This window comes from Anas acuta, chromosome 7 (assembly GCF_963932015.1).
Source record: "Anas acuta chromosome 7, bAnaAcu1.1, whole genome shotgun sequence".
Classification (NCBI taxonomy): domain Eukaryota; kingdom Metazoa; phylum Chordata; class Aves; order Anseriformes; family Anatidae; genus Anas; species Anas acuta.
The window spans coordinates 18,645,962-18,669,886 of record NC_088985.1 but is presented as its reverse complement, the minus strand read 5'-3'; the positions used below and the strand labels follow the sequence as shown (position 1 = coordinate 18,669,886).

General features: G+C 46.7%; 1 long non-coding RNA gene across 1 annotated transcript in view; it reads left to right on the top strand.

Moving 5' to 3' along the window:
• The window catches only part of LOC137859473 (uncharacterized), a 38,955-nt gene continuing 15,030 nt past the window's right edge, over nucleotides 1-23,925 (top strand). Inside the window, exon 1 of the long non-coding RNA XR_011098315.1 lies at nucleotides 1-446. This is a non-coding gene — a long non-coding RNA (uncharacterized lncRNA). The remainder of the gene's footprint in view (nucleotides 447-23,925) is intronic.

The window sequence follows — 23,925 nt, the reverse complement described above, 5'->3', positions numbered from 1 at the left end:
CCCCTTTGTCTGTATGAATACATTGTCTCCCTTCCCATTGTCTTTGTAACAAATTTGGGAAAACATCCCTGGTGTAAAAGATATTTTCCAAATCTTTGTATCATTTCAGATTAATTATTAACAGCTACTAGCAGAGACGGAACTGGCTGTCAGCATTTGAGCGAGGGGTAAAAATGACAGCCGATGCATGTATTTAGCCACACGCACATTTGCAGGGTATTGGTGAGAATGAAAGGAAGCGTTGCAGAGTGCCCGAGCATCCTTGCATGCTCGCCCGCTGCTCTGCTGTGCTGCTCCGGCACAGACGCCCAGCTAGTGTGGAAAGCAAGTGAACCCTAATGGGAGCTCCCTGTCCAGCCGGCTCTGGAAATGGGGCAGTCTGAGGGGCTGAAACCGTCCGAGAGAAGCTCTCACAGGAAGATCTGAAGACGAGGAAAATAAAACAGGTACCTGCGCTGCACGTGTGTCCTCTAAAAACTTTCTGCGGCTGGACTCCTAGGATTTGTACCTGGTGCTTCCAGTTTAAACTGCTGTTCACAAATTTTGGTTGTGTCCCTGATTTATTCAGCAAGATTTTTACCCTCTGTTCTCAGCCCTGTGAAGTTTCAAAATGTGTAAATAATTTAAATTATTTTTGCCTCATTTCCACTGTCTGATATGATTCTCATCTGCCTGTCTTGTTTGCCTGATTTATGAAGGTTTGTTTTTTAGGAATTGCTTCAGTTTTTACTAAGGGAGAATTTTTTTTAATCGTGATAAATTTTGTTATTTTATTGCCAGCTTTGTCTTCAAGGCCCTGACTTGGTGGAGCCCTTCTGCAGTTATTCAACTTTAGGCATGCACTTAAATCTTCTTAGAAGAAACGGTCTTGGGCTCAGAATTAAAATTTAATGTTTTCCCGAATTGAGAGTTGAATCTTTAGAAAATATCTCAACTTGCCCTGTTTCTAATTGTGATTATTTTTTCAAACTTTATTTTAGGATGCTAGGAGAGGAACACTCACAAATACATTTATAGAGAACTGTGGTTTCCATTCCATTTCTTTACACTTTGCAATGAATACATTACAAAAACAACACATCTTTTCTGGTATTTTCAACTTTAACACTTAATAATCAAAGAGCAAGCCCTCAAACCAGCAAGATTATAAAAATAACATAGTTAGGATTCTTGTACTGGCTTTCTGTTTTAAGGGGCTGCATATGCGGCATTTTCAAGCCATCCTCTGCTTTGTCCAAGGTTAGAAAGTTACTTTTTAATTGAAAGCTGAATTCCCAGTCCTAACAAGTGACTTTTTTCTTCCCGAGCCTCTTTCTCCCCAAAGTCTGCACACTGTTTTAGCAGGAAGGACACTGCATCTGCCTGTGAAACTGCTGTCCCAAGCAATGCCACTGGGTTAGGAGCTGGCAGCCAGGCACCGGGAGCCACCAAACAGTGGGAATCTACAAACAGAGCCTGGCTTGACCGTGCTGGCTCTTCAAAATCACGGGCTTGATCCCCATTCACCTCTCACAGTTGCAAAACTGGCTTAAAAATCACCATGTTAAAAAAAAAAAAAAAAGGGAATTAGCAAGTGGCTTCTTTTCTGATGCCATTGTGCTGTGGAACAGCAGGCCAGCTTTCAAGCTTTTTGCCGCATCTACAACAAATAGTTATTTCTTAAGAAAAAGGATTAAAAAAGTCTGCTCAGAGCTTTGCATATAATCCTATGACTCCAGGACCCAAGGCTTTGAGTAATATCAAAATCGAAATAAATTCTCCCTGTGAGAATCATAAGAATCTGCCAAATTAGTTCACAGGGGTAAACAAACAGCCAAATATTAGTATTCCACACTAAGAGCTAAATCCTATAAGTGGGGCCAGGGTTGCACATGGATTATCCTTTTATAGTTCAGGCGTGGATTTACCAAGGGGATTATAGGCCTTGCCCTCCCAGTCTCCCCTCCGCCCCGGCACTGCCTGGACCCAGCAAGCAGCACAACCCTCTTGCCACCCCACAGCCTCCCCTGGCACACCTGCCCCCTGACCCTCCCCTCCAAGCACCCTGAAAGCCAGGGCAAATTGTCACCCCTGGGCGCAAGATGAAAAAAAAAAGCAGGGCCAGGAGCGACGCAGGGGTCAGCCCCGGATCCTGAATGGGTGCAGCATCCCTGGGGGATGGGGGATTAGTCCCCAGATGTCCCGGCCTCCTTTCTTCCTGCCTCTGCTTTGCATTGCCCAGCCCTGTTCCCTGAACGGGATAAGGACAATTGGAGCTGACACCCTGCTTCAGTTTTCCTTCCGATCCTGCTGCCCTGATGGGCTGTCACTCCTCATATCTCGCACGCTTCCACTGCCTCCCTCGGAGCATCAGAGGGCTCTGGCTGCAGCCAGGGTGCTGTGTGATGCCGAGGTGCTGCACACTTAGCGATGTGATGGGCTTATTCTCTCCTTGCCTCTCTTTCCCTACTGTATGCACATATATACATAAATACATACATACGCACCTGCATGTGGACGCACAGACATTTTATTATCAAAATAAACACGGCTATTTTAAGCTGGATTTTTGCTGTTATTTTCAGGCAAAAACAATTCTGCAGCATCACTGCTTGCACCTTTTTATTTGTGCACTTTGTATATTATTGCTATGACATAAAAGCATCCAGTTTTCTGCAAGACACAAAATACAGATAACCTCTGTGGTGAAGACTGTGAAACCTAAACAAAACAGACAATGTAGACAGGGCTACCTGAGAAGCACAGAAGAATGAAGATTAGTCTTGTTTCGTTTTAATAAATACATTGTTAACATTACCAGACAAGAAACAGACATGTTTTCTTCTCCCTCCCCCCCTCCATCCTCCTATTTAATAGTTGTTCCCTCTCATTCACACAATAGAGTTATGATGCAATGTGAAATAAAGCCTGGTTTAGGCTGCTGGCCCCAATTCAACAGCCCTGAGTCCCCCGCTTGCTCTGGAGTGCTCACGTGCTTACGATTTCTCTAGGTTGGTGCCCTAGATCACGCTGTCTATTGACAGCTGCCCTTTTGCTTACAAATGAAACCATCCCTAAATCAATAAGAAAAACCCTTATTCTCCTCACCTGTTTAATGCCACAGCTGCGGGTTGCTGTAAGATTTGTGAACAAGCTGATGTCTACGGAGAAAGCAGTAAGAAAAATAACACCTTTCCTACCAAACTGAGCGGGTGTTTTATGTTTACATACAGATCACCTTCTGGGGGTTTTGTTGTTGAGCTCGAGAAATTTGCTGTGTAGATTGACAAGCGCAGGCTATTGTCTTGTGTACTTTTGCCCAAAGCAGAGCCACATTGCTTTAAAGGGACACTGTCAGCTTGACTGTTTTTCAGAAAGGCACATTTTGAATGAATCTATGTTTGGGTAATGAGCATTTCTCTAATCACTTTAAAAACAATTCTTTACTATTATTGTTATTATATGTGTTTGTTTTTTTTTTAACAAAAGGTCATCTTTTGCTTCCTTCCTCCAAACCCAGGCGTACCTCCTATCCTGGTGGTTTTCAGTTCTTTGGGTGTATAAAGGCAAAAGAAGTCTGTGATACAGAGGAATCTGTGCACTTGGTCCTGTACAAAGACAGTGGGATGGGGTTAAAGTCAGTGCCCCATCAAATAGACTGCTGGTCCCCCGGAGCGGAAGAATTGTCTGGCTGCAGGGGGCTCACCTAGCACTCAGCTGACATCAATTTAATGGCATTTGCTTGCTACGTGACCCAGGTCTGAGTCACTGGACGGCTCAGTTTCCTAGCTGGAAGATAGAGATGCCTTGTGAAGTTGGGAAGTTCAGGTGCACAAAAGAAAAGCAGCTAGCAGTTGAGATGTTTTGCACATGTTTCTTGTCTCAGCATGCTTTCTTGTTCAGTATTTATTGCCTTCATCTTCCTGGATGCAGTGTGTGGAAGGACCTCTCACCTGGACATCAAAGTCACGGAGCTTTGGAGAAGGGGGCTGGCTGGGTGAGGCTCTAGGGGAAAATGCAGAGATGAAGCCAGGATGTTTCCATTTGATTTCCCTTTCCTGTATCTCCTGGAGGTGGCAGAGCCTGGAAAGATGTGAGTGTGGCAACATGGAAAGCTTCAGCCAGAGCACGGATCTGGGGAAGGTGGGCCTTTATTTATAGTTGGGCACCCACCAATTGACATATGCACACACTGTCAAGACAGGTGTGCTTGAAAACCTCTTACACTTGATTTGTGATGCCCAGCAAACATTTCATTCCACAGTACCAGCCATGGCACAGAGCCACTGAATCACCCAAGCAAGTGGCCTCTGCTCTTTCCCTGCTGTTGCCTGCCCTGTCGGTCAGCGTTTTGGGGCAAGCATATTCTCTCCTTTGACCATCCACTGTGCCTAGCTGCTCCTGAAACGACCAGCACACATCCACAGCTAGTTCCCTCCCTCCTCCTCTGATGGGAACTGCAGTGGGTCACATTGCTAGCATGCCATGGCCATGACTCAGGTCCTACAGATGACCCACATTTGCTTCTGCCCCCAGTCATGCGTTCCACATGGGACCAGCCGCTTTGGCGGAGGTTTTGGCTACTGCCCCAGGAAGTTAAATCGCAGACCCCATTGGTTTGAGGCTGGAATTGGGACCTTCTCCCCGGAGGGTGTCTCAGCCGTGGTGGCTAACCCCGCTGCCTGTTGTTTTTGCCCAGGCAGTTTCATTACCACATTCTTCTTCTGAAACTGATACATCAGTTTTAATTAGTTAGGTTTTCTCTTTCTATCCAGAGGAGCCTCCTACCTTCAAAGACCGACTTTCAAACATTAACTCTTCTAAATGTTTCCCCCCACATGCGAGCCCCTCCCTGTCCTGCCTTGTAAATTATGTTTAGCTCTTTACTTTCAGCAGGCAGGTACTTAGTGTGATAAATTCAGGTTAGTGTCTCCTTAAGTGTATCTGTATGTGTGTGTATGTGTGTGTGTGTGTAAAGAACGAGCAAAATAAAGTTGTATTGAGCCATAAATTACTGCGCCAGCATCATAAATTGCCAAGGGAAAGCTTCATTTTTGAACTTTTCTTTCAACTAAATGAGATAATTAATGTAAGAGAAAAAGAAATGGGGGGGAGACCTTCCCCCTGCGTGGAGCCCTTTGCCTTGATGTTTCGCTGTGAAACATGGAGGTTGCCGTGGGGTGGAGATGGCACTTCTCGAGGGGAGGAAGCAGTGATGGAGCCGGAGGTCTGGGCAGGTGGGGGTCACAGGGACAGGCGGGTGTTTTCCTTTGGCCGGGGCTGGGGGAGGGACCCTAATGCGGGCTGTGACCCTTTTTAATAAAATGCCTAGGAAAGCAAGGGGCCAGGAGGGGGGCCAAGAGGGAGACGCAGTGGCTGGGGCTGGCAGGAGACTGTCATGAGATGAAAGTGGCCCTTCTTCCATTCCTCTCCTCCCGCCCCGCTGTCAGCACTTTTTAATGTCAAACGGTGCAAGCGGTTGGTGGGGCTAGTTTCTGTCTCCATGTATGTATTTTTTTTTTCACTTTCCCCAGAACTTCTGCCACATGAATTCACTGTTTGGGAGCAACTGGAGCACTGTGTGGGTGGGCCTGCAGACATCCTTTTCACCAGGTCCTCCAGCTGAACTTTTTTTCAGGTCTTTCTCTGAGTCAAAATCTTGTCAGGGAAGGTCTCCTTCTCACCCTGCCACATGTGAATCCTGGACTGCCCCGGGGTCTAAAGCTGGCCTTATAGAAGCTACCACCAAGACCAGTGCAGGCATCACACTGTGAATACAGTCTGTGTGATAACCCAGTCCCTGCACACGGGTTTGTAATTTAAGGGACCTGGGTGTCTCTGCCACCAAGCTGTCTCTGCAGTGGATGTGGGCCACAAGACCCCCCAAAACAGTAATTTTTGCAGCCTAGCTGATGGGAGGTACCTGACTGAGCCATGATGAGTGGATGATCACAAGCCCAAGCTGTCCCCAGATGCAGATCAGGATACATTTTGACTGCTGAGACTGAAACTGCCCCCTTTTTATAAATTTAAGCTCAGTAAGCCCAGCTTGGTGATCAGGGGTCTATGTGCCCGTGCTGTGGGTTGGAGCAGTGCTGCCTTGGCCGTGCTGTGCTTGACCTGGCACAGGGACACTGACTGTTTCCTGGGGTGGTGTGTTTGGGGTTGTGGGGCTATCCCCAAACCGGTGGGCTCAGTGCCTGCCCTCCGCTCAGGGGTGTGCACCGTGCTGTTTCGCAGCAGAGTGTGTTTGGTGAGGAGCTTTGCCTGTCTTAAGCACCTTTCGAATACATTGGGCACAGCTCATTGAATCCTTTAACAATCCGGCTCTGTCTCCTCGCCCCCCTCTTCCCCACAGCCAATGCCTGTTTTCAAGAAGCAGCAGTGGCTCAGGCTCCCTCCCACCCTCTCCCCACAGTCCCATGGGCTCTGTCGCCATCCCTCCTGCAAGGGGATTGTCCCCCCTCACCACCCCATTTTGTAGAGCCCTCTCTGAAAAGAGAGGATTTTTGTTGTTGGCAGATCGCTCCCTGCTCATGAGGATTTTCCAGAACTCAGCAATTCCCAGGCCCTACCCCTGCATGGTGAGAGCTGGGTAATGGGCCATTAACCAGAGGAAGGGGAACTCTCCAGTGGCTGCAAGCAACAATAACAACAAAACAACCCTAAAACAACAAAGCATACCCAAGAAAAATGCACCAAACATCAGGACAAGTTGCAAGGAGAGGGAAAAAAAATAAAAGAAAGAAAAAAATAAAAAAAATAAAAGGCAAATCTAGAGAGATGTGATCGTAAAACCTTGGTTAAAAACCAAAGCCCTGGTAAAGTAGTTGCATTCCCCAGTGATGAGGAGAGGGGTTTAGATGTGAGTCACACAGCTTCAGCCCCAACAGTTCCTCTGCCCCTGCCCTCACCAGTCCCAAAATGCTCACTGCTGGGCTGGGGATGTTCAGTGAGTGAAGGTGCTGGGACCCCAGCACCTCTGCCCAAGGCAGCAGCTGGATCTGGGACAGGTAAGAGGGAAGGAGCAGATACAGGCTGAGGCAGGTGGGAAGCTGGAGAGGTCCTCCTCGGGGCGTGCATGGGTATGGTGGGGCTGGGAGTGCAACGAGGGGGACGCAGGGGTGCTGAGTGTGTGCAGATAGCAGCTATTCAGGGAGGTAATGAGGTGCAGGGGCTGAAAATGAAGCAGTGCAGGAGCAGGCAAGGCACTTGCAGTAGCCGCAATGTCCCTGAGCTAGCTAGTGTCAATGGCTTGTAAATCTTTAATGGCCTACCCATTTAGTTGAGCTGTGCACCCAGTATAATAAAGCTCTTTGGGGCAGGGAATGAGCACCCACTTGGGAGTTAGACCGGTGCTGCTCTGCTGAGGCACTTGTTTCGCTGGCGGGTGCTGGGACAAACTCTTCAGCAGTGCCTTGCACGGGAGAGACCGACGGCTCTGCAGCCTCCCAGCTCTGCTGCCAGACAAACAATGCAAATCATTCTTTCCAGAGCTGCATCCGTAGTTTTACTGTTCTCATTGCAAATTCACTTGCTTTGCTCTCTGGCTAAATACTTTGCACCTGCAAACATGCACTTGAATGCCATTTTGGTGGTGCTGCTGGTTGGAAATCAATATTAATTTACTTGTGCGTATAAATACAGAAATGTATTTATAAGTTTCAGATCAGTTGCAAACACATGCAAATTCTGTACATAAATTCTCACTCATTTATGTAATCTGTTCAGTAATATCATTAAGGAGAGCACATCCGCTGCCTGACTGGAGTTATATTTGCAGTGTGCTGAGATCAGCTGTGACTGTTTGCTCACTGCACCTCCATGCCCGTGCAGTTCTCAGCAGGGGGTGGGTGATGCTCTGGCTCCAGGTACCTTCTGCCTTTTTCCTGTGATATGCTATTACTGTTTTAAGGGTGTTTTATTATTATTATTATTATTATTATTTATTATTATTATTATTATTTTATTTGTTTGGGTTTTGTTTGCTCTATTGAGGACGAGTTGGTTTGGTTCAGGATTTTGGGAAATATTCTGTGGTGTGTCACATAGGGAAGGATTTTCTGGTTTCTCTTGGACTCAAAACCTGTTGCAAAGGCACCTGTGATTGCACACACAGTGGGTTTGATGGCATAGCCGGTGTTCTGCAGTCTTGTATCCCTCCAGCTGCAGATCATGAGAAGAGTACGAATTATTTACAATTCTACAAAAAAGAAACATGGTCAAGCAAGACATCATTAAAATACACTCTTAACAAAGCACCATGTGTGTATTTCTCAGAGATGTCATTTGAGAAGTGCCCACTAAATTACTGCTCAGAGAAGTAACTTTGAATGAAAGGAAAAATCATCTGGTTAAACATATTGTATGTCAGTGCTGAGAAAATCATTAACATATATATGCCGTAGAGAAGAGAATTCACCAGCTAAAGTCTATCAATAAAGATATACCACATTTTTATGATGCTGGAATTAAAGAGACCTGATAGAATAATACCACACTCATTTTATTTAAAAATATGGTCTTGTCAAAGCTGTTTCCCTTTCAGGATAGATGAAACTCAGCCATATCAATATTACTGATTTTAAATTGTCATTTTTTAAGCTGAATGCTTTATTATTTTTAATTATTTAATAATTCCAGCAGATGTGAATTTGTCCGGCCACTGATTTTTTGGTAAGCCATTTTGACTATTGAAAATGCTAGGAAAGCAAACCTGAGAAAAGGCACAGAATTTTATATGCACAACAATATACTCAGTAATATTGCCACTTTCCACACCAAAACATTCCTGAATAAGGCATTTGGTTTAATGAATATGCATTTTGAATATAAATTTTAGGCCTGCCTTAGAAGTTGTAAGACGAAGCGCACAGAAATGAAGATTCCTCTCTGTATATACCTAAGGTAGAATAAGCCAAATGCTGTGTTGCACTATTTAATAGGTAATACATTGCTATGACAGGTTGCAGTGTTAGGGTACCTTACACTAGGGCTGAATTCAGGTCAAATACTGAGTTCTAGCTTTTTTTTTTTTTTTTTTTTTTTTTTTTTCCTTTTGCATAGAAGTCCTCATTTCATGAACATGAATTTTTGCATTTGATTTCCTATGCTGTTTTAAAAGAGGAAAAATGAAACAAAGACAGACAGGAACAACTAATACTCAAGAGGAGGTGTGTGCTGGTGGGCGCTGAGAGCAAAAAAGGGAATGGATGGCCACAGCCAGCTGAGGATAGGTCCAGATCTTCAAGCATGTACATACGTTAAAATATTCTGCGCCATTACCTAGCCCAAGGAGCAGTACCGACCTGCCCTTCTTACAGCTGGTGGTCTCTCTGTTTGCCATGGTAGATTTGAGACTGAGCTCGTGATAATATGTCTAAATACAGCATATTGATATTAAAATAACCCTCTTGCAGATATGTTTTATTGTGCGATGGACGCATGAGATCTTTGTTGTGTGCGTACTGGCTGGGATTTTCTGAACTGAGGACTTGAGCTGCCCTCCTAGCTGCCATTTCTTTGCTTGGGAACCGAGTGCCTATTTGATGCCGATGTCTCTGCCGACAGGAGCAGCACCGCAGGCACGTTTTGCACACTGTCCTGTTGCTCTGGTCTAGAGGCAGAGAGCAAGCAGCCCCCAGCAGGATGGCGGAGAGGCGCGGGGTGACCGCTGCTCACCCGCATGTCCCGTTTAGGCTGCAGAGCTCCAGCCTGTGAAAGGGATGTGTGTCGGTTACACTGCGTACGCACGTGCTTGTTAGTGGATAATCTGATGGTGCACATTCGCTGTGGCTTGTGCAACTGAATGACTGCACACAGGGGGCTGGGTATTAATTACACGCTTGAGAGACGTGTGTCTGTGTGTGTAGCTGCGGTGCCGGGGAAGACCCCGAGCTTGTCGCCTGCTCCCAGCGTTCACGCAGCTGTGGTGTGGAGCCGTGACCTGCTATTTGCACCCTCGGTGGTTTTTTTTCAGCCCTCGCTGGACAGCCTCTGCGTGGAGCCGTGCCCCAGCATGTGTAGGTAGGGCAGGCTTGCTGCCCACCGGGTGGGTTTTATAGACTCTGCGTGTGCCTTCCTGAGCACAGCTCTGAGACCACGGCCAGCCGCTGAACTCCGGTGGTAACAAACAGCCCCATTAATGCAGTGTCACAGATTTCATTAGGGCGTCAGTCCCAACCAACGTGGCCATAAATCAGGGAGATGGTACAAGGGCTTGCAGGCCCTGGTTTCAAGGGCCACATAGCCAGAGACTCATAACGCTCAAGAGGAAATGATCATGAATATTATTTAAAAAATCAGAAATGTATATTAGAAAATCTCTGAGCTTATCAGATGGAGTGAGGTTGGGTAATAGCTGTTATTTATACTGCTTGTGCAGAGTGATAAAGTGGTGCTTTATGACCTGTGGTTTATCACTTAGAATAAGAGTCATGTGACTCCATTAAGGTTCCTTCTGTAGAAATGAAAAAGGGTAAATTAATGTGTTTTTTTTTTTTTTTTTTTTTATTGTTAAATATTTGCACTCTCCTAAACCCAGTTTTTATTTTCTCTACTTAAGAAGTAGTGTATAAGCACAAATAAGTTTAAGTTTTGATTGATGGAGAGGTGGGGTGAAAACTCCCTTTATGTCAAAGGCTCTCTGGAGTGAGCCAGCCTCCCACCCGCTAATGGCTATCAGTGGGGCTGGGTTCAGAGGGGAGGGAGAGACAACTCAGCCAGCATGGTTATACCACAAAAACCGCTCCTCTCGGCCTCTCCAACCCATCACCTGCTCAAGAAACAGGCTGAAATCCTGCTGCCACCTCAGACCTCAATGCTTCTCCAGGAAGGGAGAGGGAAATCCATGGAGAACAGGGATGAAAGCAGCCTGGGCGGTCTGAGCAATGAGAAAGAAGAGCTGTAGGCTGAGACGAGATGATGCCAGGAATACACAGACTCCCTGTGTGAAGAGAAGTTGGTTTACTCGATTATGTCTTGAAGTAAGTCCCAGAAACAGTCCGTGCAGACATCCACGTGGGCCTTGCCATGGCAGTAAGCTCCATGGAGAGCCATGGACAACCTGCCAGGAGAACACAGTCCCTGGGACCTGAATGGGAGAGGAGAACCACAGTAGTGTTATTCAGGAGACTATACCATTGCAGAATGACCTGTGAGCTGCAGCTGGCAGGAAGGCAGAGGGCACATGGCTGTATGTGACTCGGTTTCCCTGCTTGTAAAGTGGGAGTTATTGTTTTCACCTTCTTTTGGAAAGTATCTGTCAAGGGCAATTTTAAAAATACGTGCGGGGAAAAAAAGGACAGAGAGTTTACTAAAATTCTGAATAATATTTTCTAAATTTTTCTCCCTCAAAATCTGGATTTTATTCTGTTTTAAAGAACAAAAGTATTTTTGACTTCTCAGAACTGGGGAGAAAAAAAAAGTTTGAGAAAGCTAAAAAAAAAATACACAGGTGGAAATGTGAGAAAGCTGCCAGCCTATTCTTGCTACCTCTCTTCCCTTACATTTTGAAAGAGTGAATTTAAATACTTGGTGCCAGTTTTAAAATCCAGGTGTTTAAGAGTGCTTGCAAAGAGGGAGCTGCCTGGCAGTGCGAGAAGAGCTGGTGGACCAGGTGTCATAGGCACACAGACAAATTTCTTTTTGATTTTGATTTGGTGGCCTTCAGAAAGGCCCCTTCAACCCTCCTCTTCCCCCCGCCTACCTCGATGTTCGGGGATTTAAGCCCCACACTGCGTGCTTGACTTGTCCATCCACACAGCCCATATGCTGGCTGGACACAGTACAGAACCACTCGTCTCTCAGAGAGTGGGAGTAGCCTATGCAGGCAGAAGGGGCTTCGTGGGCACACACAAAAACTATAACATAACAGACAGGAGGCTGGGGACTCCAGCTCTTTCTGGACAGTAGATGACAGCTCCCTGGCTAGACTATGCATCCAAGCTCTGTGTCCTGCAGCCAGATGTGCCTAGAGAGATCTTCAGTCTGTTTTGTTGTGTGTTTTGTGCCCAGCCCCACGATGGGGAAGGCTCTTCTCTCCAGGTGGGGGTTTGAGCACGGGTGGTGGCTTTTAAGTGACCTTGTCTGTAGGCAGAATTCAGCCTGATGTCTCGCTCTCTCAGCATATTGCCAGCATGTTCCTCATAGTCATTTCCCATCATGGCTACGTGCTAATTGTCTCTAGGGGAAGTGAGGAGAAGGCTTATTAATCTGTGCACTCAGGAAAGGTTGTAAATCACCGTGTGTTTCCAGCGATAAAATTGGCTAAATAAATTAAAACAAGCACTAATGACCCAAACAGAGCCCTGATGTAGTGGGAGTGGGCTAGGGCATACAGCTATGTTTGGGTATAGGGTACACCTCATTCGTATAGTGTCTTTCTTCTGACAGCATCCTTGGACATCTCCAGTCATATTCTCTTCACCCCAGCTGGTGTACCCCCATGCATCACCAGTATTGCACGCTCCTCGCCCCTCTGCTGCAGCAATTGCCTTAGCGTTGTAGCTCAGTTTTCTATTTCTTTTGCTTTTCAGTCCAGCGAAGCTTGGATTTCCTTCATCCTTGTTCTCTGGGATTTCTCAATAACTCAGTGAAATTTTCTTTAATTTTATTTTAATATGCTAAACAGCATTGAAGCCAACAGAGATGTACATCCATTAACAACAGCACAGCTGGCATTTTAGGTATTAGTGTAAAAATTTGGTCAGAAAGATTTTGCAAAATAAAAAGATAGGTTTGCAAAGAGCCTGTCTGGTGATGAACAGCGAGGGTGGAAAAGTCTTCCCATAGTTCTGTTTTCCAGCAACCTCTTTCATCTGGGAGGCATGCAAAATCCTTCATTGAATATTCATTAAGTGCCACTGAAATGTCTGATCAAGCTCTCTGGAGAAGACTTTGGTAACAAGGCAGTCCTGTTTTCTATGCAGTAAGTGTCCCTACTAACTCAGAAGTTACTCAAAAACCCACTGAGAATATCCTACAACATTTTCTGGGATGATTAAATACTACTTGGTGACCGCGTCTCTCAAGAGAGATCACAAGGAAAGGAGTTTCCTTGGTACAATCTTCAGAGAGGATGCACTGAATCATTGCACTGCAGGCTTACCACCTTTCTGCTTTCCCTGGCTCCCAGAGGCTGAAGGAATCCTTCTGCCATGGATAGCCACCACTGCTGATGTGCACAAACACAAGGAAGGTGAGGTGCTGCCATGTGAAGTCAGACACGAGCAGAGGCTCCTGCTCCACAGTGTGCTCCCCAGCCTTGTGCTTTCTGGGATTGTCTGTTCAAGATAAGGTCATGCCAAACCCTTCTCTTGTTTCCTTCTGGGTAGATTTGGTGCTTCTAGATGTCCACGGGAATCAAGGCACTGGATATAAAGGTGACAGTTGCTGAAACTTCTGCTTCTGCTCCCTCACCTGCCTGGTTGCAACCACAACATAAGAACTGCTAAGAAAAGGCTTTTCAAAGTCATCAAAAAAAGTTTTCTCTTTTTTTTTTTTTTATTTAAAAATTTAAAAATTTGTGTTTTTTGTAAAAAGCATACAACTGGGATGCCACCAGCCCACCTGAGCTCAGAAGTCTGCAGAGTTTTTGTTCTGCTTGCTGTCACCTCTGCACCAGTGCATAGCAGGCAGCAGCTCAGCATGTTGGGCCTCTGCAGAGCTCTTTTCTTAAGAAAGAGCATACAGAATGTTGTCCCACTATTTGTTCCTGAAAATAAAAAATATTTCCTAAACAATTGTCTCCTTTGGAAATTGTTTTCCATATCCTTTGCTTAAAATATTTTCTGTTTCCACTCATTGTATTTGATTTTTAAACTTTCACTTATTCTCATTCTCTCCCCTTTTCCTAATTATGGTCATTTTCAAAATCAATAGGGCTGCAGGAAGGTGAAGAGAAACAGGAGTGGACATACCCCTTCAAAAATCAAAAAAAAAAAATTGATCCATCCACTTATAAAGCCAGGAAACAAAATCAACAAGGAGAGCTTTGAGCTTTCTGTTTTGCTCGGCAAATTGTCAATTCCTTTTGCACCGAGCACTGGGCCCGATCCTTCTCCGGCAGAGTGCAGCCAAGAATTACAAAGTGAGTCAACAGACGGTGGAACTGAGTTCATCTGAAAAGTAGCCAGAAAAAAAAACCTCGAGGTATGCTCAAGGTGTCCATTTTTAGAAGGAAATTTGCTTAGGGAGAGGAATACCAGCAGATTCAGGGTGAGTGGCTCCTTGTGTGCGTGTGTGTTTTGGATCTCAGCACAGCAAAGGGGTGTCTTGCCACCCCCAGGGGTCGGGAATAGTGCATGCATGGGGAGGACCTATTATATTATTTTTCTTCCACCTTAATGAACTCCTCTCATGTCCACCTCTGATCAGTGGAGTATGACAGAGGGTGATTGAAGGCCAGTCTCCCAGGAAATGAAGTTTGTTCACACAGTCCAAGTATGCTGGCCCTACTGCTGCCTGCCTCTGATTTATAGGACCGAAAATTCCTTCCTCCGGTAACAATAACGCTCTTAAACTCCAGACCCCTCTCCCTCACAGAACCTCCAGACAGGGCAGGCTGAGCCTGGGAGAGACGGGAGGCACCCAGCAAATATATCCATCAACACAACTCGGGTTTCAAAGGCATACGAGACCCCACAGGGTTAGGCTCACAAGGGTGGGAGTGGAGGAGTCTGGCCATCACCCCGCAGCTCCTCCTCCTGGGATGGGGCAGGACCAGGAGGAACTATGCCCCAGAGAGGGACAGGAGCCACAGCATCTCCTACGAGCAGGATGAGAGCCCAAGGTGGTGGTCTAAGGGGAATTTGAGCCATCTGGCTGATGGCTGCTGCTGGGAACGAGTCTGCTCAAGGGTGTCCCTGTGTCAGAGGTATCCTCCTGCACTTCTCCAACATGTCCTGGGAAACATCCTCTCCAGAGTATGATGGGGTCCACACCAGGCCCAGCTGTCAGAAAAGTGTTTGGTAACCACAGTCCATGGATAAATGTAACAGGCAGGAGTTGTTCCCCAGCTCACAGACCAAGCAGCGCTGTCTGGCCATACACAGACCACGCACCAGCCAGCCCTAGGCATCCTCTTTGGTATTGCAGTGGAGTTATTACTTCTCACGTGGAGTTTTTATATCAGTCCAGAAAAGACTGAAATAGCAAGAAAAGTGTACAGCAGTCACCAGAGTGGTGTTTTGTGGCACAAATAGTACATGTGTGTTGCACACCCTGTGATGTGGCCCGTGGCAATGCCCAGGGGTGTGGGGCACACTGGTGTGGGGCCAGAGGTTTTGTCCATGCTATCTAGGGGGACTGGCTCGTGGCACACACTGTTCCTCAGACCAGGGCCAGGTACTGCCTCACCCTGACGTATTTCCAAGCCAGGGAGCCTGTAGTTAATTAAACAGCATGGATGATCTGGGGGCACATTGCTTCCAGGTTTTGTTTTATTTCGTAACATAGACACAGCCCTGCAGAGTGGCTCCAAGGGCTCCAAGCTGACTCCGAACTGGCAAGACACAGAACACACACACGTGCATGCACACACGCACGCTTTTTGGAGTTGGGGGCCCAGGTTTGAGTTCCATGTTACTGTTAGAGTTTTGGGTCAAGGGGAGACAAAGAGCTCTAGCCCTTTTGCAACAGGACTCTCCTGGTGCCAAATTTCAAGTCAAATCCTGGCAAGAAACAAGCTCATTCTGTAACTTTTTTTTTTTTTCCTTCTTTTTCTTTTTTATCATTTACTTATTAACAGCTCTCTTTGGCTCTCACCTGAAGCTGCTGACCTGTTCCTCTTAGACAGGGCCATTAGCAGGGAGACAATGATCTGCAGAGGGCAAGGAGCAGCCTGTGCTGGGGAGGGGGTGGAGGTGGGGAAGGGCTGTGGGAGGCGAAGGGTCGCCACAGAAAGAGCTATTTATGGCCCCAAGAGGGAGGATTCAGTAAAAGGCCATCGAGCTTGACTTGACTTCCTCTTGATCTATCCATTCTGGGAGATACCGGTGTACCTCCCTGCCCCCATGGACTCCCAGTGTCCCCAGTGGCTAGGTACTGGGCTAGGCTGGTGAAGGTAGCCCTGATGTCAACTCCATTAAACCCGTGGGGTGTTGTTTTAATTGAGAAGGAAGGGATCTTCCCAGTCCTGTAGTAAGTAACTTCTTCTGGACAGAGAGACAGGAGAACTGTTCGCTCTGCCTGATGGAGAGACTCATTTTACTCTTACAGTGTTTGCTGTGGGACATTATTTAGGCAGAAGGCCTGTGGGACAGTAACTCTGCGTTCATGCTGGTAGCTAGCACAGAGGGCTCTGATCTCTATCTCACAGTCTCCTGTGCTAACCACAGTGCAAGTAATTGCTTGACAAAGAGAGAGAGCAAGTCTGGCTTAAACATGAGCAACTGACCTACAAATCTTTTCCAGCCCTTGATGTTCTGCTACAGACAATGTTTGGGAGAATACCTCTTGTAAATTACAAGTATTTTCCTATTTGTGTCCTCCATATCACCTTCCCTTCATTCCAGGAACCTGATGAGACTGGTCAGAACCATTGGGGCTCCTGGGCTAAGACCTCGGCAAGAAATGAGCTTTGTGGTGTAACTGAGTGACGATGTGTGAGAAGAAGCTTTCCTCTAAAAAACTGCCCATGGAGAGAAGAGTTAAAGGCTTGATAACAAGTTAGACAACCATGTTAAATGGCATCTAAAAAGGAAGTTGGTAATTTCTAATCTATTTTTTTTTTGATGAAAAATAGACTTTTTTTTTTTTTAATGAAAAGCATTTTTATGGAGCACTCCTGTGAGATGCCAAATGTTTTGGCCTTGATCTAGCTAGATATTTAAACATGCACTTCATTTCTTAAGCTGCTCATGTGCTTAAATATGTTGCTGGATCAAGTCCAGAGCTCTCAGCATTCTGCGTGGTGTCAAAGGACCAGGTCTGCGTTTGCAGTAGCATTACTGAACTCAGCCTATAATGATTTCAATCATCACACAGAAAGCATTTCCCATGAATGTAACTATCCAAGAAAAAAACTTTAACAAATTTTCCCAGTATTTCTCTCTTAGATGTGTGTTTTCCAATAGTGCTCTAGCACAGGAGTTTACTAGTCAGTGTATTTGTGACCAAGGTACTTTTAAGTAAAATTTAGTGGGAACTATTTGAAAATAATTTTATTTCAATAACTCCAGGATTCTCACCCAATACCTGACTTTAAAAGTGACTGAAGACCCAGAAGGAAAGAAATGGAGTGTGTGACCTTTAAATCCAGACAAGGCTGACCAGGATAGTTTGAATAATTCACAGAATTGATTTAGCAAACAATTTCAAACAATAGATGGAGGGGAATTATCAGCTGATGGCAGACAAACGTTGGGCAGAGAGAGACCAAGTTCTTGAGCAAAGTAGTTGTCTGCAGATGGCCAGGTTCAGTAAGAAAGGATGAAAAATGAACCTGACTGTTAACAAAAAGTGACCTGGACTGGCTGAGTTTCACTGGCCCTATTGAAGGAAGTACAATGAGCAAGAAACAAACAGCACTAGATGGGAAAAGGTGAGTTTGATTTCTAATCTTGCCTGTTGTAATTATGGTGTTAAATGTGCAAGTGCAAAGTGAATGGATGAGATGGCATAACTAGAAAGAATTTGTGGAAGAGAGCTGAGCAGAAACAGGCTCTGTCAAAGCCAAAAAGGATGCATGCCAACGTTGTTTCTCTTGGCATAGGTCAAAAAGCAGACTGTGTGACAGGAGAGAAATTGGAGAAGACTGAGATAATGCCCAATTAGATCATGCAGTTCACCTCCCTGGGGCCTGTGACAGACTGGTAAGGAATTTTTCTGCCAGGGAGGGGAAAAAAAAATTAAAAACTTTCCTTCTGCCCCCCAAAATCAAAACAAAACTCTGCTGAAAAATGCAGTTTCCAGCTAAATATGTTCACTCCCTGCTGACTGTCTTACAAGAAAAAAATTGAGATACCAACTGTGAAAATGCTCAGTAAGTCAATGCTCCAATTTCCCACCATGACAAAACCTTGAGAAAACCTCATGGTTTCTTCTGAGAAGAATTCGAGGAACTATCATTCACCATCATTCACCTGGGGACAGAAGTCATGATGCTTATGTTACCTCTAAGTGAGTTCCTGGCTATCTGGGCAAAATGTAGTGAAAGACTTCCATGTATAGACAGTAGGAGGGATGCAGTGAGGCTGTACTGTGAGCTGCCATCAGGACTAAGAACAAAACTGTGGTTCCCCAAGCCCTGTGCTACCTATTGTGCTACAACATCTGCTCAGGCTCTTCTGGCACCAAAATATTCCCTATAGCCTTTTTATCCTCAGTGCAATCTTCAAAAGCTTTAAATAGTGAAGATTCCTAGTGGATCTTGCTGCCAGGAAGTTTATTCCTTAATTTCATTCTACTTGATTTCCATCTCCTTATCTTTAGAGAGAACTCTCTGCTGGTATCCTAACTCTTTTTTATTGTCTTCTACCTACATATATAAACATCCCAGGACTGTCTCTGTCCTCACCAATGTTTTTAATCCCCTTGGACTTGGGACTGAAATTCTGCTTTCTGATGTGCTGTTGGGGATGTAAACCAGCTTACCAGACAGTGACGATCAGAATCACAATTTATTTTGGAAAATGCTGGTGGTTAAGTATTTTCTTGGCATTACCATATTTCCTCAGTGCTCTGCAGAACAGGGCGAGTTGAAGACACCTGCTGCAGGGAGTGACTGGCTGGCACATACATGGCTCCTCCTGTAGAAGAGGAGTGATTGTTTTCTACTACACCCTAACGATGGGCTGATAAGCACTGGCAATTGTAGCAGTGGCTACAGTAGGACTGGTGGATTCAAACCTGAGCTGGTCAGACTTTAGATAGCATGAGCAACTGGAGGGAAAATGATGTGTTTTGTGATTGCATCCTCAGGACAGGAGGAAGCAAAAGAGACAGAAGCAGCATCACCCCAAGGAAGGCAGCATAGCATGTGTGCTGTGAGGTGGTTGCAGCTGACTGAGCTCTGGCTCATCCCTCCAGCTAAGTGTTGAGGAGGGCTCGCCAGTGGTGCTAACAGCCACCCTCTGGGTTGGGGACCTCGGTCACTCCCGCATGTGTGGGACCAGAGTGGTGGATGGCAGAGGGGGCTGCTCCGACATTTCCTCTCCCAGCGAGGAGGGACCCTGTCCTTGCCAGGCTGTGGAAGGCCAGCTCAGTCCTGCGTGACCAACTACAACTGCTGCTTCTGTGTCCTTTCCCCCCAGGTGCTGCATTCATTAGATGTGAGGCCTTCATTTTATGGGAACCCTCCCACCCGGCTTCCTCTTGGCTTAATGACAGGCCCATTAAAGGGAAGCCAATAAAGCCACGGTGCAACAACAGCATGAGGGCTTGCTGCCTGCCTGTCTTTCTCACCCATGAGCCAGGTCCCATGGGGGGCTCTGCATTTGGGGGCAGGAGAAGGCAGAGACACCCCCAGAGCTTGTGGACCAGCTTTCAAGCTCTGCTTTGGGGCTCTGTTATATAAACTTTTCCCAGCGTGGGTTTTGTGGTGATTTATTTTTTTTTCCATCTCTGAGGAGGGAGGAACAAGGTCTCTTAATGAGGGGAGGATTAACAGGCCATAAGACTCAGCCCTGAAAGAGCCGTCGGCCTGTGGGGCCGCCCAGCAGGACGCAGGGTAATTGGATTGGACCCGAAGAGCACCTTGAATCGGTTCTGAGGCGGCCGCGGCGGGCTGCTCCGGAGGGGCTGTGGCCGGGGAGGGGGGGAGCGTGTGGCTCTTTAGAGAAGCCCGAGCCAAGATGGGGGATCAGCAGGCTCATTAAGGGATTAGAGTGTTTGTTCTTCTCAAGACTTTTGTTGCTAAAACACTTTGCGCAGCATTTTCTGGAGCCTAGGGAGCTTAAAGAGCTTGTCAGAGCCCTGCTCTTGTCCCAGCACAGGAGCAGAGACGCTCTTTCCTCCGGCCTTCCTGCCGATGCTGACAGTGGATATTGCCAGCGACAGCTCTGCTGTCCCAGTCCTTCCTGTCTCTGCTCACAGTGCTTCTGCCTCCTGCGGGTTTTGAGGTAAAGGGGGGAGATGAGGAAGAGGGTGAAGCAAAAGATACACATCTTAGACAGTCAAATAAACTTACTTGGGCTTTTCCCTAGTATTTGTTGCATGGATAATTAAAGACTTTGCATGTTCTGTCATGCTCTCTGCAACCTTTTACCTCCGTTTGGTCTCAAGCACTTATGGTAGCAAGTTTTGGGCACAAACTGTGCTAATTTATGTATCTGGCCTTCACACAAGTCACGGCTATAAATATTGCACAGATTCATTCACCTACCAGCACCACCTGAAATGTGCTGGCTGTTGAGATGCAATGCCAGCAGGTGCTGGACAAGGAAGGGACAGTGCAATAAGAGCCTGCCTCAGAGCACAGCTGGTGTCCTGGATTCCTAGTCTGGTTCTCCTGCAGACAGCAGGGAGAAGATAAATGCTCTAAAGTCAAATCAAGAAGCACACAGATAGGAGTGTGGTCTATTAGGAGAAGATGTTAAGGACATGTGGATAAAACTCGGTTGTCATCAGTTCATCTGTCCTCATGGCCCACACAGAGACTTTTCACCCAACTGGCCTTTACCTAGGCTGCCCTGAAACAACTTGATTCTGGGCATGGACAAGCCCATTTCTTGCATGGGCACTGCCACTCATGGCACAAAGGCGATGCCATGGGAACTCTCCCTTCAGTCTGCGGGATGCCACTGACCCTGTGCCTGGGTCACTGTGGCCATGGGCTCTCTGCCCACTGTGGCAGCATGTTTGTGCAGAAGCTGTTGGAACAGGAAAAGGAAAACAGCCTGGGGTGCAGCTGGAGGCTTACGCCTGCATCCTGCTTGTGGCTGTGGCTGATGAGTGCACACAGCTCGTGCCTGGAGCCCAAGTCCCCAGCGCGGTGGTTGTATACCGATTCACCACCTTCCCATGCAGACTGGGCTGTGGCTCCCTTCCTCACACTGTCTTCAAGCACAGGATGTTAGCTAAGGGGTGAATTTGGCTCTCACCTTTAGAGATGTCTGGGGGATGGGTAAGGGGGTGTTTAATCGGCTCTGTGGAGCAGCAAATGGAAGGGAGTTGAGCAGGATCTCTCAGGCTCCCAGTGTAAGTTGCACTCCCACCTCCTGTCTGTGCTGAGCAGGAGTTTCAGCTAGGAAGTGTGTAAATTGGGGAAGGAAGGGGGGGGGGGAGGGAGAGAGAGAGAAGGGGACAGCCAGGCAAGCAGCAGAGGGTTTGAGGGGAGAGGGTTACAGGGAAAATAAATGAGACTCCCCTGAAATTAATTGTTTGAAGGGAGTGCCCCACTCGGCTGTGAATTCTGAAATGATTATTGGATTTGCAGGCAGACGAGGAACAGAACGGGTCGGGTGCACGATTAATATCTTATTGATAGCGGATTAAGAGAGCGAGATCAAATCTTTAACTGAGTGGAGATGCAGTTTATCAATTTGTCACAAAAAATGTAGCAATCAGAAGTGGAGAACATCGGGGCGGCTTGTGGATCAATCCGTGTCAGTGCCTCACAGCATGGCTCCACAACGAGGCCAGCTTCCCCCCAGGTGCCCAGGGAGCCAGAGGAAACAGACTTGGTTCTGACCATGCTGAGAAGGGGGGGTATGGGGACAGCTGGACCACTGGGTGCGGGGTCACCGCTGGAACAGCTGCAGGTGGGAGACGGTGGGTGCCCAGGGATGCTACTGCATGGTGGTGCTCTGGTGTGGGGTGCAAGAAAATCAGTAGTGCCTGGGGAGCACTGGCGTCCTAAGCAGGTGGCAGTGGGAGACTCAGCCCCTGGTATGCCCAGCCCTTAGTATGGTTGGGCTTGCAACCAGACAGGACTTCCCAGACTTCAGGGCGAGGTGGGGAGCCTGCTAAATCAACTTTTCAAACACCTTCAGGTGCAGCTCAGTGGCACCTAGTGTGTAAAAAGCCCATGTGCTGTTGAGCCTTACGACACAAAGCTGTGGGCACTGTCTAGCTTACAGGCCACAGGCTTCCCACTCTTCTTGAAGACCTGATCTGTTGTTAGCCTCCAGATGTTAGTATTTCTGAATTCTGCTCACAGCATTACTGTCTTCATCCTTCAGGCAAGAGCTTTCCTCTGAGCAGCCTGGCAGCAAAGTGTGTTCAGGATTTTGAGAGTCCAGACCAACTCCTCAGCTTTGATCTGTCACTGTTCAGGGCTCATGCATGAAAGATGTTTGCAGTTATTGAAAGTGTCTTGATAGCTGGGCAGAAAGGGAAGAACTCCACCAAAAATATACAGCTTAGAAAAAAGTTCTTTCTACATTTTGAGGTAATTTATTGACTTGAAAAGGGTGTTGCCAACTCTGAGGAGAGTATTGACTACTTGGGATCTTACCAAAGATTCTGGTCTCTTAGTCATGTGATTATCTGAGAATCTGAGCTTTATCAATTAGATAATAAAAGTCACTTCTAGCTCATGTGGCCATTAGCTTTTCAAAGTAAGCCCTGAAGGCTAAATATAAAACAGAGGACAAAGGAAGAAAAGCTCCAAGTCAGATGGCTGTCTGTATTTGTTTTAATGAAATCAAACTTCTGATTTGCAGCCTTCCCTTATAGATTTTTCTTGTGGATGCTTGTGTTTAGCAAATAGGGAAAATAAACCCAAGGCAAGTGTTTAATGAGTACCTCTTTCAGAGCAGGCACTGTAAGCAGCTGTGATGTCTCTGCAGCGGAGCCTGGCACCAGGCTTAAGTCACCAGTTGGACTCCAGCATTTTTTATTTTTTATTGCTAACGTAAAACTTCCTGCTATTCCAACAGATGGGGGACGGCCTGTAGAAGCCAGCAGCCTCCTTGGTGGGCAATGGAGTCAACAGGAGTCTCTGATAGCAATTTCCTTTCTCCTAAGGCCTTTCAGAGCTGTTTCACTCCCTTGGGCCTTTGAAAAAGATGTTGTGCACCTGGGTGAGGCGTGTGATGGTGGAAAGGCTGTTCTTACTGAAAGCAGTCTCTCATGCTGGCACTACTAGCTTTGAAGGCAATTACATTCTTGCTAGGGCTGTTGAGTTTCCCTGGGAAGCCTCCTGGCTATTTGCAGTAGTGTTCAGGGTCCTGAGGTGTACAGGTGAGAAAGAGGCCCCAGCTGGAAGCCATTGGAAGCTGAGTAGAGAAGATGGGGGAGTGGGGTGGGGAGGAGAAAAATCAAAGGAGAGATGGTTAATTAATGGCACTAGCTTGCTGCCTGCTGTTTACTTCTCCATACCATGCTGCTCTTTCCCCTTCAGGATGTCAGAACTTCCTTCCAGGTTTTTGGAGTGCTCTAAGAGCCAGCAAGGGACATTATGCTGCTGGGAGGTCTGCAAGCAACATTACAGAGGGCCTGGGGGCTGAGAAATCCTTAAGCTTGATAACATAGCCAGATAAATCAAGTGATGTGGTTTTCCATATTGCCCCAGGGACAAAAGGTCTGGTTTAACTGATGTGCACTAGCTGAATGAGATTGGTGTGTGCTTGCTACAGGGACATGAGGTCTCTGGCCTTTCTGTTTGCAAAGCAAAAAATTTCAGGGAGGAAGTCCTGACCCAACAGCCTGCCCTGGTGTTCATGTGTGACCTTCCTTGTCCATGGTTCTCTCCCCTGGCTCTTTCACTGATCCCATCACTATCCCTGAGGTCTCATATAGCTTGTTGGTATCTCTCTCTGTGCCTTTGCTAGCCAAGCAAAGTCTCTGATGTGCCATGCTCTTTGTATGCAAAAGACCATGCAGCCCTGGTGTGCCCACTAATTTAACCTGGGGATTCCTGTTTGACCTGAAGGAAATGGTCCCCTTTTGCCCCCTTTTTGTAATACCACTTTCTGACCTGTAATAGGGTGATCTCTGCTAAGGCTTGAGTCTGATGTTGCTCAAAATGAGAGCGAAGAGGCCAGAGCTACAGAGGACTCTTCC